The sequence below is a fragment of the Macrotis lagotis genome, chromosome 4 (assembly GCF_037893015.1).
Source record: "Macrotis lagotis isolate mMagLag1 chromosome 4, bilby.v1.9.chrom.fasta, whole genome shotgun sequence".
Taxonomy (NCBI): Eukaryota; Metazoa; Chordata; class Mammalia; order Peramelemorphia; family Peramelidae; genus Macrotis; species Macrotis lagotis.
In genome coordinates, this window is record NC_133661.1 from 224,798,790 (window position 1) to 224,812,104 (window position 13,315).

The following is a 13,315-nucleotide window of genomic DNA, read 5'->3' on the forward strand; positions in this document are numbered from 1 at the left end:
ACATTTAAAACATGGAGATCACAGAGATTCAAATTCTGAATCAACCAAAATAGCATCATGACATATTAGAGATGTTCTCAAAAGGGAAAGTGAGTATTCTTTCCTTATTTAGATAACTAGAAGTTTCTAAAATCATATAGCATTTTACCTAAAAGGATGAGGAAAAGAGAACCAATTTTCAGACTCTTCTATGCATAGTAGCTGTGGTACTATTGCTGTTTAGTCATTTTTAGCCATGTCCAACTCTTCATGGTCCCTTTAGAAGTTTTCTTGGCAAAGATACTTTAGTGGTTTGCCATTGCCTTCTTCAGCTTATTTTTCAGTTGAGGAAACTGAGTCAAGCAAGATTAAAAGACTTGTCCAGAGTCACATACCAATAAGTAGCTAAAGCTGAATTTAAACTCAGGATTTATTGACTCCAGGCCTCTCACTCTACCCACTATGCTACCTAGCTACCCTATACCTTCTATGTACTTGGAAACAGCCACGCTGAAACATTATAGAACAAGAAACATAAGACCAAAGATGTATAGCTAGAATGATTTTTCAGGTGATCTAGTCCAACCTTCTTATCTTGATAAAAAAGATACAGTCTCAAATACACATAGAAAATGTTTCATTTTTGTTATCACTAGCATCTAGAATACAATGTTTTAATTATTACTCAAGGTCACAGAGAAAATAAGAATCAAAGGTGGACTCAACCTCTATTTTTCTGATTCCAAAACCAGAAGTCTCTCCCCAAATCCAAGCACACTATATGTTTGACCTTTAGAGAAATACTTAATCTCCCTTTACCTCAATTTATGCAAGTGAAAATTGATTAGTTTGAATTAGATGACCTGTAAGGTCCCTTGTAGTTTTGGATTTATGATGTCAGTCATGTGTAAGGTATCTTACTAAACTTTGAGGCTACAAAGAAAAGTAAAAGATAATCTTCACTTTCAAGAAGTTAACGGTTTAATGAAAACATGAAAAAAAATGAAAAAATAAATTCTACAAAAGATAAATTAGAGATAATATCAAAGGAAAGGCACCAAGGTTAAGGAGAACAAGAAAGATTTCTTGCAGAAGTGAACTTTAGTTGAAATTTAAAGGAAGACAGGAGAATCATCAAGTGATGACAAGAGGGGAAATTCTCGGAGTCAGGAGCTGGGGGATCTAGTGTGAAGAACAGCTAGGAGACCAGTGTCACTGGATGGCAGAGTATAAAGAGGGCAGGGGAAAGTATACAAATGTATATGTTACAGGGACAAGTAGGTTATCTTTGTACAAGGTGTACAAAGACAGAGACAGAGAGGGGCTAGATGATGAAGGGTTTTGAATGGAAAATAAAGGATTTTATAATTTGAACCAAGAGGTGAGAGGAACACTCTGGAGTTTATCGAATGGAGGGGTGACATGGTCAGACCTATACCTTAGGAAGATCAATTTAATAGCTGAATGGAGAATGGATTAAAGTGAGAAAAGACTTCAGACAAGTCTAAATAAAATAAATCTGTCATCCAGCAGATTGTTGAAATAGTGCTTGCATAAGGTAAAGAAAGCCTGCACAATGGTGGGAGCAATGTCAGAAGAGAGAAGAGGGCATATATAATAGATGTTTTGAAGGTAAAATTGACCAAACTTGGCAACTGTGTAGAAATACTGGGGCTAGGGAAACTTGATTGGGAGACAGAGTGAGGAATACAGAATGATACTTTAGTTTTGATCTGATTGACTGGGAAGATGGTGTGATTCGTAACAACAATATAGAACTTTGAAAAATAGGGAAGATTTTAGTTTTGGACATGTTAAAATAAAGATATCATACAATTCAAAATATCTATAATTAAAAATATCCATTGGCAATTGGAGATGTGAGATTGATGAAGTTTGGGTTTGAGCAGTGAATGAATTCACCAAAGAGACTTAAGACTCATAAATATATAAAGTGGGCTGAGTTCCAAAAAGGAATTAACAGCTAATAGAGAGATATGTTATGGCTAATATAGGGGAAAAGAACATGTTATGTGTGCTTAAGGGGATAGGGGTCTGTGAAAGCTTAGTTTAATAGATTATGTTGGGGCGGCTAGGTGGCGTAGTGGATAAAGCACAGGCCTTGGAGTCAGAAGTACTTGGGTTCAAATCTGGCCTCAGACATTTAATAATTACCTAGCTGCGTGGCCTTGGGCAAGCCACTTAACCCCATTTGCCTTGCAAAAACCTAAAAAAAATAGATTATGTCAGGATGCTCAAGGATAATTAGTTCATTTTGTATAACAGTCTGTTATCTCATTATTCTTTGTTGGCCTCTGTCTACTTGTCCTTGTAAGGTTCTCCCCATGCTAGGTAGCCTATCTAACTGCCAATATACAGGCTCCCCAAGATAGTTTTTTTTGTCAATCCAAGGCTGGTACAGGGAGGGGAACTTTCCCAGGAATAATGCAAGAGAGTTTTTTCCTACAACATAACATTTCTCAGGATACACAAAATAAACTTTTGTTAGAACAAAGTGAGCACAGAAAGGCACATTTAACTTTTTTACTAGTATAATATTTTTCTCTGTCTAGCATTTTCTCTGCATCAAGACTGGAGGGAGAGAGGGAGACAAAGAACTTGATGGAGAGACAGAGACAGAAATAGAGAGAGACAGACATACAGACAGTCAGAGAGTCAGGCAGACAGGCTGACAGTCAGACAGAGACAGAGAGACAAAGGCAGAAAAAAGGAAAAAAGAGAGATGGAGATGAGAGAGTGAGCAAGGAAGAACAGAGGGAGGGAGAGAATGAAACAGAGATAGGTATTAAGGCTAGATGAGTAAACTGAGTAACATCAGCATAGAGATAATAATTGAATACATAGGAGTAAATGAGACCACCAAATAAAATACTAATAATATATATAGAAAAGACCCAGGTCAGAGACTTAGGGACATTGACCAATAATGGGCATTACCTAAAAGAAGCTGAGGACCCACTAGACAGGTAAAAAGAGAACCAAGATCAAGTAATGTCATAGAAACTTAGAGAAAAGAGAATGTTAAGAAGAAATGGGTGATTTATATAATCAAAAGCTGCAGAGAGGTCAAGAAAGGATCAGGATTGAGAAAAGCCCTTTGTACTTGTCAACTAAGAGATCTCTGACAACTTTGGAGAGAGGAGTTTCAACTGAATGATGACTGATGACTTCTACAACTAGACCATAGAGAGTTAAGAAAAGAATGAGATTTCTGAATCTCTCAGACTGGCACACCTCTCAGACTGGCCAATATGATTAGAAAGGGCAATGATCAATGTTGGAAGGGATGTAGGAAATCTGAGACACTAATACATTGTTGGTAGAGTTGTAAACTCATCCAACCTTTCTGGAGAGCAATATGGAATTATACCCAAAGGGCAATAAAAATGTGCATACCCTTTGATCCAGCAATACCACTACTGGGTCTGTATCCTGAAGAGATCATGCAAAAGGGTAAAAATATCATAGCAGCACTGTTTGTGGTGGCAAAGAATTGGAAATTGAGTGAATGACCATCAATTGGGGAGCAGCTGAGCAAATTGTGGTATTTGTATATAATGGAACACCCATTGTTCTATTAAATACCAGGAAGGATGGAAATTCAGAGAAACCTTGAAGGATTTGCATGAATTGATGCTGAATGAGATGAGCAGAACCAGAAGAACATTGTACACCCTAACAGCAACATGGGGGTGAAGATCAGGCTTGACGGACTTGTTCATTTCATCAGTGCAACAATCAGGGACAATTTTAGAGTATCTGTGATGGAGAATACCATCTGTTATCCAAAGAAAGAATTGTGGAGTTTAAAACAAAGACCAAAGAGTATTACCTTTATTTTTTTTTAAAAAAAAGGTATCTTATTATGTAATTTTGCTATCTCTTATATTTTATTTTTTCTTTAAGGACATGATTTATCTCTCAATACCCAACTTTGATCAGTATATAGCATGGAAACAATGTAAGGACTATCAGACTGCTTTCTGGGGTGGGGGAGTGAGAGTGAAGGAAAAATTGTAAAATTAAAAAAACAATAAAAATATTTTTAAAAAGAAAAGAATGAGAGAAAAGGAAGTGAAAGGCACCTATTGTGGATGGCCTTCTCAAGGAGTTTAGCTACAAAAAAGAGAGGAGATATGGCATGAGAGTACACAGATGGATGGATCAAATCAGAATCTTTAGGGTTTCAGATCCTAAGTCTGATGCTATTCGGAACATCAAACTACCTATTTTTCTTCCAATTTAGAATAACACTTCTTAAGACATGAAACTGATCTTTTCTGATAACCATCCTCTATTAAGGTGGTATTTGTTAGTTTTCACTTGTACCTACTGGTATAATGGATCACAATTTTCTATAAGATATGGGATCTCAGAGGTCATCTGAGCCAATATCCTAATTTTCCATATCAGACAACTGAGTGGCTAAGTGACTTGCCAAAAGTCACTCAGATAGCTCACACTTAGAGCCAGGAAATCTGAATATAAACAAACCTCAACTTCTTGAGAGCAGGAACTGTCTTTTGCCTTCTATTTATTCCTAGGGCTTAGCAAATGTCTGGCATTAGTGCCTAGAATATGTTGCTGTTGCTTCTCTGTCACATCCAACTCTTCATGACCAAATTTGGGGTTTTCTTGGCAAAGATACTGGAGTGGTTGGCCATTTACTTCTCCAGCTCATTTTACGGATGAGAAAACTGAAGCAAACTCAGTTATGTGACTTGCCCAGGTCAGAAAGCTGGAAGTATCTGAGGCCACATTTGAACTTAAAAAGATGAGTCTTCCTGACTCCCAATCTGGCGCTGGCTGCCCTTGCTGCCATATAGTAGGTCCTAATTGACGAACTGACCTGGGTTCAAGTCTGGATCCTACTTCTGATTAGACATGCACACCAGGAAAGGCATCTCAGTCTTCACATCCTTCAAACTGGAATAATATGATTTAAGTTATTACCACCCTTATAGGGGTTTGGTGACAATCAATGAAAAATTGAAGGCAAAAGTTACTTTGTAATCACAAAATGCTAAGTGATTATTGTAAACTATTGTTAATGAAAAATGGAACTAAGAATTCCTGCCCTAGCTCCCACACTGGATTGTCATAGGGATCAAATGAAGTAATGGATATGAAAGTGCTATGCCAAATATAAAGCTCTATGCAGATGTGAGTTCCTCAAGCATTAATATGAGCTTAACTCACTTTTTCCAGGAAATCCTGCTAGTTAAATTGGCTGGGATGTTTCCATTTATTTGTGTCAATAGTGATGTAAGATTTTAAAAAATAATGCTACATCTCAGTGCTGTACTGGTAAATATTAAACAAGCTGGGGGGGGAGGAAATGTATGCAGAACACACTTTTGAGTTTTATCGGCATTATAAACATTCTCTTCATCACTTTATTATGTCTAGACAATCAACGAAATCAAAGGGTGATTTGTACCATTTGCCCATTTCCAAAACATTATTGCTCAAACTAAAAATTTAACAATCGACTCTCCCTGAGCCAGTAAGAGCCGGTTTCAGCAGAACTTGATATCCTGAGCTATTCAATAGTCTCTGAACTATTCAACCAGTTAGTCAAAAAGCAATTATGAAGTGCTTTCTACTCATGAAGGCATTGCACTAAGTGTTGGGATATAAAGAAAGACAAAAACATGGCCCCTGTCCTCAAGAAACTCACTCCAAAGAATAAGACAATATTCATAAAACTCTACATTCAAAAGATAGCTACACTGTAAATGGAAAGCAATCTCAAAGAGAAGACACTGGTGATGAGATAGGAGAGAAGGGAACAAGAAGGCCCTCATGGAATTTGAGCCAAGTCTTTTTTTTTTGAGTTGTGTAGCCCTTTATTAGCAACTAAAATAGAAGGTATCTGTTGTACAACATGGGTAGTAGTTGACTATACTGGAGATTTATTATGTTCTAATACAGATCATGTATAAATGCAATTTTCATTATTGAAAAGCTTCCACCCTTTTTTTGTTTGTTTACAATTTGCAAAACTATTCTGAAAGCTGAATAGAGGTGCACAGGTCTGCAAAGAATGAAAATTTATAATATGGTAAATGCTTTACATGTTGTATTTGAACAACCATTTCCACCATAACTTTATATATCCATCATCACTTTTTTTAGATCATAAAATATTTTGATGCCAGTCTTCCTTCCCTCCATTGTCCTAAACAAGAAAGCATTTTATAATGAGTTGAAATTAAGGAAGAACTATACCTACTAGAAAAGAAGAGAAGAAAGTTCTATTAATTTGAGGTTTCAGCATCCCCAAAGACCAGGAACTGTATCTTTGTAAGGGCTAGGCTGGGACCCCATTTACAGAATGAGTATTTGCAGGTGGTATCCCTGAGTATTCAGAGCTTCAGTGGACTGTAAGTGCTCCAGCTGCATAACTCACTGAACTGTCTTGCCAGTTTCTACACTGGCTCAGCTGGGCATAATTCAGAAATGAAAAGCTCATATTCATTCCATTCTTCTGGAGCTCTGTGATAGCATTTAGTAACACCCCAATGGGATGTCTTCTACATATTGTGTTATGATATTTCTTCAAGTAATTGCTAAAAGATACAGGGTCTAGTTGTTCTATAATACTCATGCCCATTTTATCTAAATGTTCAATGGATCTATATATCTCCCCCTGGGATTCATCATAGTAACTGTAATGGAACCTTTGACCCCAATGGCAGAAATCAGAAGAAACCACAAAGAGATTACTAGGATCTGCTAGATATTTACTGAAGAGTTTTCCAAATTCCTGTTCTTTTGACTCACTCAGAGCTCCAACCAATACAGGAATAATGGTAAACTCATCCTTATGGCTTTCCATGGCTTTAGCAGTATAAGGCAAATGCATTTCAATACTGTGTTCATCTTCATCTGTCTGCAATGACATGCACTCAAACATTCCTGTCTTCCATAGCTCTCCATAAATCTTTTGATCAATACAAAGATCATACAGAGGTGTTCTGTATATATCCACACTGGAAAGTGCACATCGAGATAGGGGCACATGATGGGAAGGCCCAAGGATGAATATTCTCTGTGTAATAGATGGATCCACTTGTTTGTAAGCATGAGCAGCACAAGACCCACAGTAAGTATATCCTGCATGGGGGGGGGGGGGCAATAATGGCTCTAGCAGATCTTTTTGTGGATTGTACTTGTGAAAGCCAACCTTCTAAATTGTGCATTCAGTTGAGGACCTGAGGCTGTGTACCAGCTCCCGGCGTGACTGGCTTCCCAGCAGACCACTCAGTTGGACATCTTGGAGCCCATGCCACCTGTGGTGCAGGAGGATGAATGAGGAGGCAGCGGTGGCAGGTGCGGGAACGGCTTGGGGAGGAGATGAGGCACCACGGGCCCAGCCCAGGAGGAGGTGGCTGCCTGAGCCAAGGTCAGGAAAGTCATAAAGCAGAGGTAAAGGAAGAAAAGCGCTCTAGGAATGGTGAGAGGCAGGGGGCAGGGCAGGCAATGAAAAGGCACAAAGATGCACCATTGTGGGCCATACGCAAGAAACAACATGTGGGCCATAGGGTCATAGATATAAAGGCAGGAAAGACTCTAGAGGTCCCATCTAATCCAACCTTGTCCTTTTAAGGTTACTTACCTAGGTTCATAAAGATAGTAAGAAACAGTGAGGATTTTCTGGCTGTGCAATCCTGTGCAAGTCACTTAATTCTGTTTGACTCAGTTTCCTCATCTTTAAGATGGTCAGAAAGAATCCAACATGACTGAAAACAACTGAACAGCAACAACAATAGAGCAAAGAGCATTGAATCAGTAGTTGTAGGATGTGGGTTCAAGTCCAAACTCTGCCATGCATTGTTTGTGTGATTTGGATCAAGTCATCTAACTTTTATGGGTCTGTTTTCTCATCTATAAATTGAGAAATCTGGACTTACTATAATCTCAAAGCTTTCTTCTACTTCCAAATCCTGTTACTCTTTAGATTGAATGATGTCTAAGGTCCCTTTCACCCTGAGATATTCAATATTTTCAGGTTCCTTCTAGCTCTGAAATTCTTTGAGTTCATAAAACTTAGTAACTCAGTGAGTTCAGTTGCAGTCTTAAAATGGTACTTTTCCTCAATTTGAGATGAAGTCATTGGCTAGAAAAAGATTTGTGTGTGACCAAATTACTTATTCTATTTAATCATCTATCACTAGTGCTGTCTACAAGTGGCTTCTGAACATATTCCTAAAAGGAAAATATAAACATAAAAAACAAAGGGTCCCAAAAGGAAAATTTAAATTAAACAAGCAATTACTTCAGGAACCCTGATCTAAGTTAAGGTCTGATGTAGATGGGTACAAAACTAGAATCTCTGATCATGTCTTCTTCCTTGCAGCCACCTGGAGGGAAAATAGTTGGAAATGCCAAGGCTATAATTCTGAATATTTCCCAGGACCCCAGTCAATCTCTTCTCTTTTCCTCTACTTTCCCTATTATCTTAAGGATTTGGGTGAAGGGCAAGGTAGCTCCTCACTGGTCAATTCATAATCCAAACCAAGATCTTGACATTCTGTTGTACCTAAGCCCTATTTGGAAAAATACTCTTAACTAAGCTTTGTATACAACTGGTTTAACTAATTTCTCCACTGCCATGTTTTCGTACCCTACTAGATCACAAGGTTTGCAAACGAAGATCTGTTTGCAATCAGTATTTTAGTTTTCTGTCTATATTTTTATGTATCTGAGAAAGAGTTGCCAAATGGCTAACAGATGCTATGATTTTGGAGAAAGACATCCCTCTGAATATAAACCCAGACAAAATGAAAGAGGGCTTGAGGGTGGGGGGAGAGAAAGCAGATAGAATAAAACATTTGATTCCTATTCCCAACTAGAAATGAGACTAAACTATGTGAATGGGAATATGACTTTGTGATCTTAGGCAAAAAATTTTCTTTCCCTCAGTCCTCAGTTTTTTCCTCCTACCATCTGAAGGATTTAGACTAAATCTCTAAGATCACTCTGAGATAGAAGGCTCTACAATTTTACAATTCTAAGGGTCCTCACAACTCAACCATTCTATGTTTTTATTCTAAAATTTTGTTCTATGTCTCTTCTACACTTAACATAGTTGTTTCAATATTTTATTGTCTAAAGTCTCTTTCAGCTTTTACATTCTATAGTCTATATATTCTAAGGTCCCTTTCAGTTTGACATTCTGTGTTTTATGTCATGAAGTCCCTTCTAGTTTTAACATTTTGTTCTTTTGTGACATAGCATAGATTGGGATATTTATTTTTTTCTGGTAGCTAGAAAGGACTGAGAAACCTAGAATGCATAATTACACAATGGAGGACAAAGGTCAGGAGCTTTGCATATACAAATATGTACCCTGTCAAACAATAAGCAGTGAGTAATCCCCAAGGGGAAAGGTGTTTAGTATATATCCCTGTGGTTTCTTTTGTGTTGTTTTGTTTCTCCTACTAGCTAAAGCAAGGGCATTAGTCCAAAGCACTGATCCAAAGCATGAGAAGGTTTCCCATAATACAAAGAGAAATAAAATGCTCTTATCCAGGCACTTAACTGGTAGGTTCCCATGAAAAATAGTGCTAACAATAAATCTGGTCCTATGATAGTTAGCTTCTATTGTTATTGATCCTTCATATTCAGAGATGACCAATGATTTCACTTGTCCTTGATTTACAGGTGGGTTGGATTGAAGTGACTACAGAGTTGTACAAATTCATCAGCCTCACTCTCTTTTGAGAGTCATCAAAGTCCAGTAGCAGGACAAAAGTTAGGATCGGGGATGCAGTGATGTCTTTGATGTCTAACCAAGCTCTATGTGCTCCATAATTCTCATATACCCCTTCTGCCAGGAAAAGTCTTCACATGCTTGGGGTAAGCTGACTCATCAACAGGTTTAAGGTCTATCAGTTATATTCAACCTGTTTTAACCCATCTATAAGAGATGGTTTTACTGGGTTGTGGCCACTGCACATACTACAGCTACTTGGAGCCACATGTGAGAGTTAGATGATATATAGACACCAAAAGTGGGTGAGCAGCCCTAAAAAAAAAAAAAGGACTCTGAAAGATCAATCACCAGAGATGCCAGTCCTCTGTGAATTCTCCACATACTTCATTCATGATCAGCTACATGCCCAGTAGAACCCTATAAATCAGGCAAGAAGTACATAAGTGAAAGTGTATAGAGAGCTGGAACTGAAGTCAGGAAGATCTGAGTTTGAATTCTACTTCAGATACATAATATCTATGTGACCCTATGAAAATCACTTTGTCTCAGCTTCCTCAACCATGAAAATGGGTTAATAGCACCTACCTCCCAGAATTTTTGGGTGGCTCAAATGAGATGATAATTGTAAAACACTTGACTCAGTATCTGAAACATAGTAGATGTTTAATAAATGATTATTCCCATATATCCTTCAAGTAGGATAATATCTTTCATTCCGTACCTAGATAGACTATTACTTCTCTGTCAAAAAGAATGCATGTTTCACCGTCATTCCTCTGGAATAAAGATTGACCACTAAATTAATCTGAATTGTTTGTGGACATGCTATAAATTTTAACTCTTGGGTGTATTTATTTTTCACTACATCAATAAATGCAAGTCTTCTCAAGTTTATATGAATTCTTTGTGTTCATCATAACTTAGGATATTAATATTCCATCACCTGTATATGCCATAATTTGTTCAGTTATTTCCTGTTATGAGTTATTTGTTTCCAGCTTTTGCTACCAAAAAAGTACTAATATACATATTTTTGGTATATATAGGACCTTTTTCTTCTATTTTCTATTATCAGATATAAAGGTATATGTAGTCTCAAGTGAAATTTAATGAAAAGGTAAACTAAGATATATTTATCTGAAAAATATAACAATTTATTAATAAGGACTCATATCTATTAATAAAGAAGTAAATAGTTACATTAGTTTCTAACCAATGACCCAGAGAAGAAGACACAACTCAGTTTTATAAGCATAGAACAAAGAACAGAACAGAAATTATCTAGCTGGCATCTTGGGGGTGGGAGATCATAATTGGCTACATTAAGGAAAATGACTTCATACACATGAAACTCTGATTCACTCCTCTCTGTCATGAAGGAATGCTTTATAAAGTTATGAGACCCAGCTGTATCCCAAGGTCATTGATAAGGAATCTGAAATGTAGACTCACTGTTACCTGGGAATTATTTAAAACCATCTTTTAGTTGGTAAGGATGAAGTTGAAGATGGGGGGAGAAGTTATCTAAGCTGCTTCCCAAGGATAAATCACAAATGCTTAGAGTGTCTCAGAAGTTGAAATTATGTAGGATAACAATAAATGTTGTTGTTTGTCCTTTGTTCTCAAATAGATCCATGACATCAGGGATGTGATGATGTGACATGCAAGTGAATTGGATTTGAATGAGAGGGAAATTGTGCAAACTCATCAATCATACTTTCTTCCCCAGAGCCATCTGGGATCCAGTGGTAAGGTATAGCTCAGAACAACTGGAGGTGTTTCTGTAAATATTTCTATAATACAATTCTTGTTTTATATAAATTTGCATTATGCAAATTTCACTTTACCATAAAGAATTTTGGAAGAAATCAGAATAGCAATTCTGGATAAGGATCTTATTGAGCTTCTAGTTGCAAAGATTGTAGAAGAAGAAAGGGAATATTCAGAACCAAGATTGAACCAAAAGAGTTCACAACAAAATAGATGGCAAAAGCACTCATAATTTGAATAAATGGTTTCATGTATTGAAAAGATGGATCCAAATATTACAAGATTTTTAAAAGTTCAAAGACTAGTTAAAGAAAATATTATTTGCTATTGTCAGATATATGAGATAAAAAAGAAAGTCACTGTTCATACATCTAAACAGCTTCATAAAAAAAGTTTAGGTGAAGTGGTTAGGGAAGGGCAACATACTGCAAACTTATATAGTCATGTGCACACTTCATCAATTTTACCTTTCATTTCATAATTCTGTTTATTATCATGGTACAATATTTAATATGACTACATTCGGTATAATTTATGACTTGAGGAAAAGTATCATTTTGTATATGCCTTTGTTAATAAACTAAGTGAAGTGGGTGGGTAGGGGCAAACTCACATCACAAAAAAAATCATCTTACATAGAAATCTATGGGACATGTCCACTTACATAAAGGGAGAACTGTTTGTAGTGATTTTTCCAGTAGGATTCTTGATTATTTTCTAAAGTAGTTGGACCAATTCATAGCTCTATCACCAGGACATTAAAATAACTGTCTTTTCAAAGCCCCTTCGAACATTTACAATTTTTATCTTTGTCACTGTCATGAATATGAGGTGAAATCTCACAATTATCTTAATTTACATTTGTTATATTAGTGCTTTGGATCATTCTTTCAAGTGACTTTATAATTTGCATTTCTTCTTTGCAAACTGCTTTAGCAACTTATCTAATGAGGAATAACATTTATCAAATATTTGTATCAACTTGCCATATATGTCAGATATTTGAGAAAAAGCAGAGATATTTGCTATGAAAATTTTTTCAATTAACAGCTTAATCTTGCTACTTTGATTTTATTTGTGCAAAAGCTTTAGAATTTTATGTACACAGGTCTGGCACATGGTGCTCCTCAAAGGCTACTTACCATAAGGAAGGAGTGAGAAACCTGCTTCTGGGAGAGTACTGCCTCAAAGAGATTTTTAGTATATGTAGATATACTATATAATTAGCTCCAGACTGTTAATCCAAAAAACAAAATATTCTCAACTGCTCAGAAGCCTAACACCTTTCAGAAGACAATAGCAACCAGAGACTTGGACATTTTCTCTTCAAGTGTTCTCTTAGTTCAACTACTTTGTTTTTCCAATAAGAGGCTGTGCTATAAAAGAAGACATAAAGGACTTCCTTCCTCCTGAAGTCAATATTTGACCCCCATGGGGAGGCTAGGTGGTGCAGTGGATAGAGCACCGGCCTTGGAGTCAGGAATACCTGAGTTCAATTCTGGCCTCAGACACTTAATAATTACCTAGCCGTGTGGCCTTGGGCAAGCTACTTAACCCCATTGCCTTGCAAAATCTAAAAAAAAAAAAATTGACCCCCATGAAAGAAGCTTCTTAGCTTACACATTTTTTCTTGTTGGTTTTAGATGAAAGGATTGTAGCCTCTGACCTTGTGAAACTCTAAAGTTCAGGAGCATGAACTTCTGGGTAGCCCAGTATCCCAATATATAGGAAACCAGGTTTAATAACTAAGCCAAAAATGATGTCCTGAGAAGCAAGGAGTAATCTTTGAGAGTAACCTTGAAAATTTAGGACAGTAGTACCTGA

General features: G+C 36.9%; 1 pseudogene; it reads right to left on the reverse strand.

Moving 5' to 3' along the window:
• Positions 1–6,322: 6,322 nt before the first annotated feature.
• On the reverse strand, positions 6,323–7,293 carry LOC141520324 (protein MEMO1-like; annotated as a pseudogene).
• Positions 7,294–13,315: the final 6,022 nt, after the last annotated feature.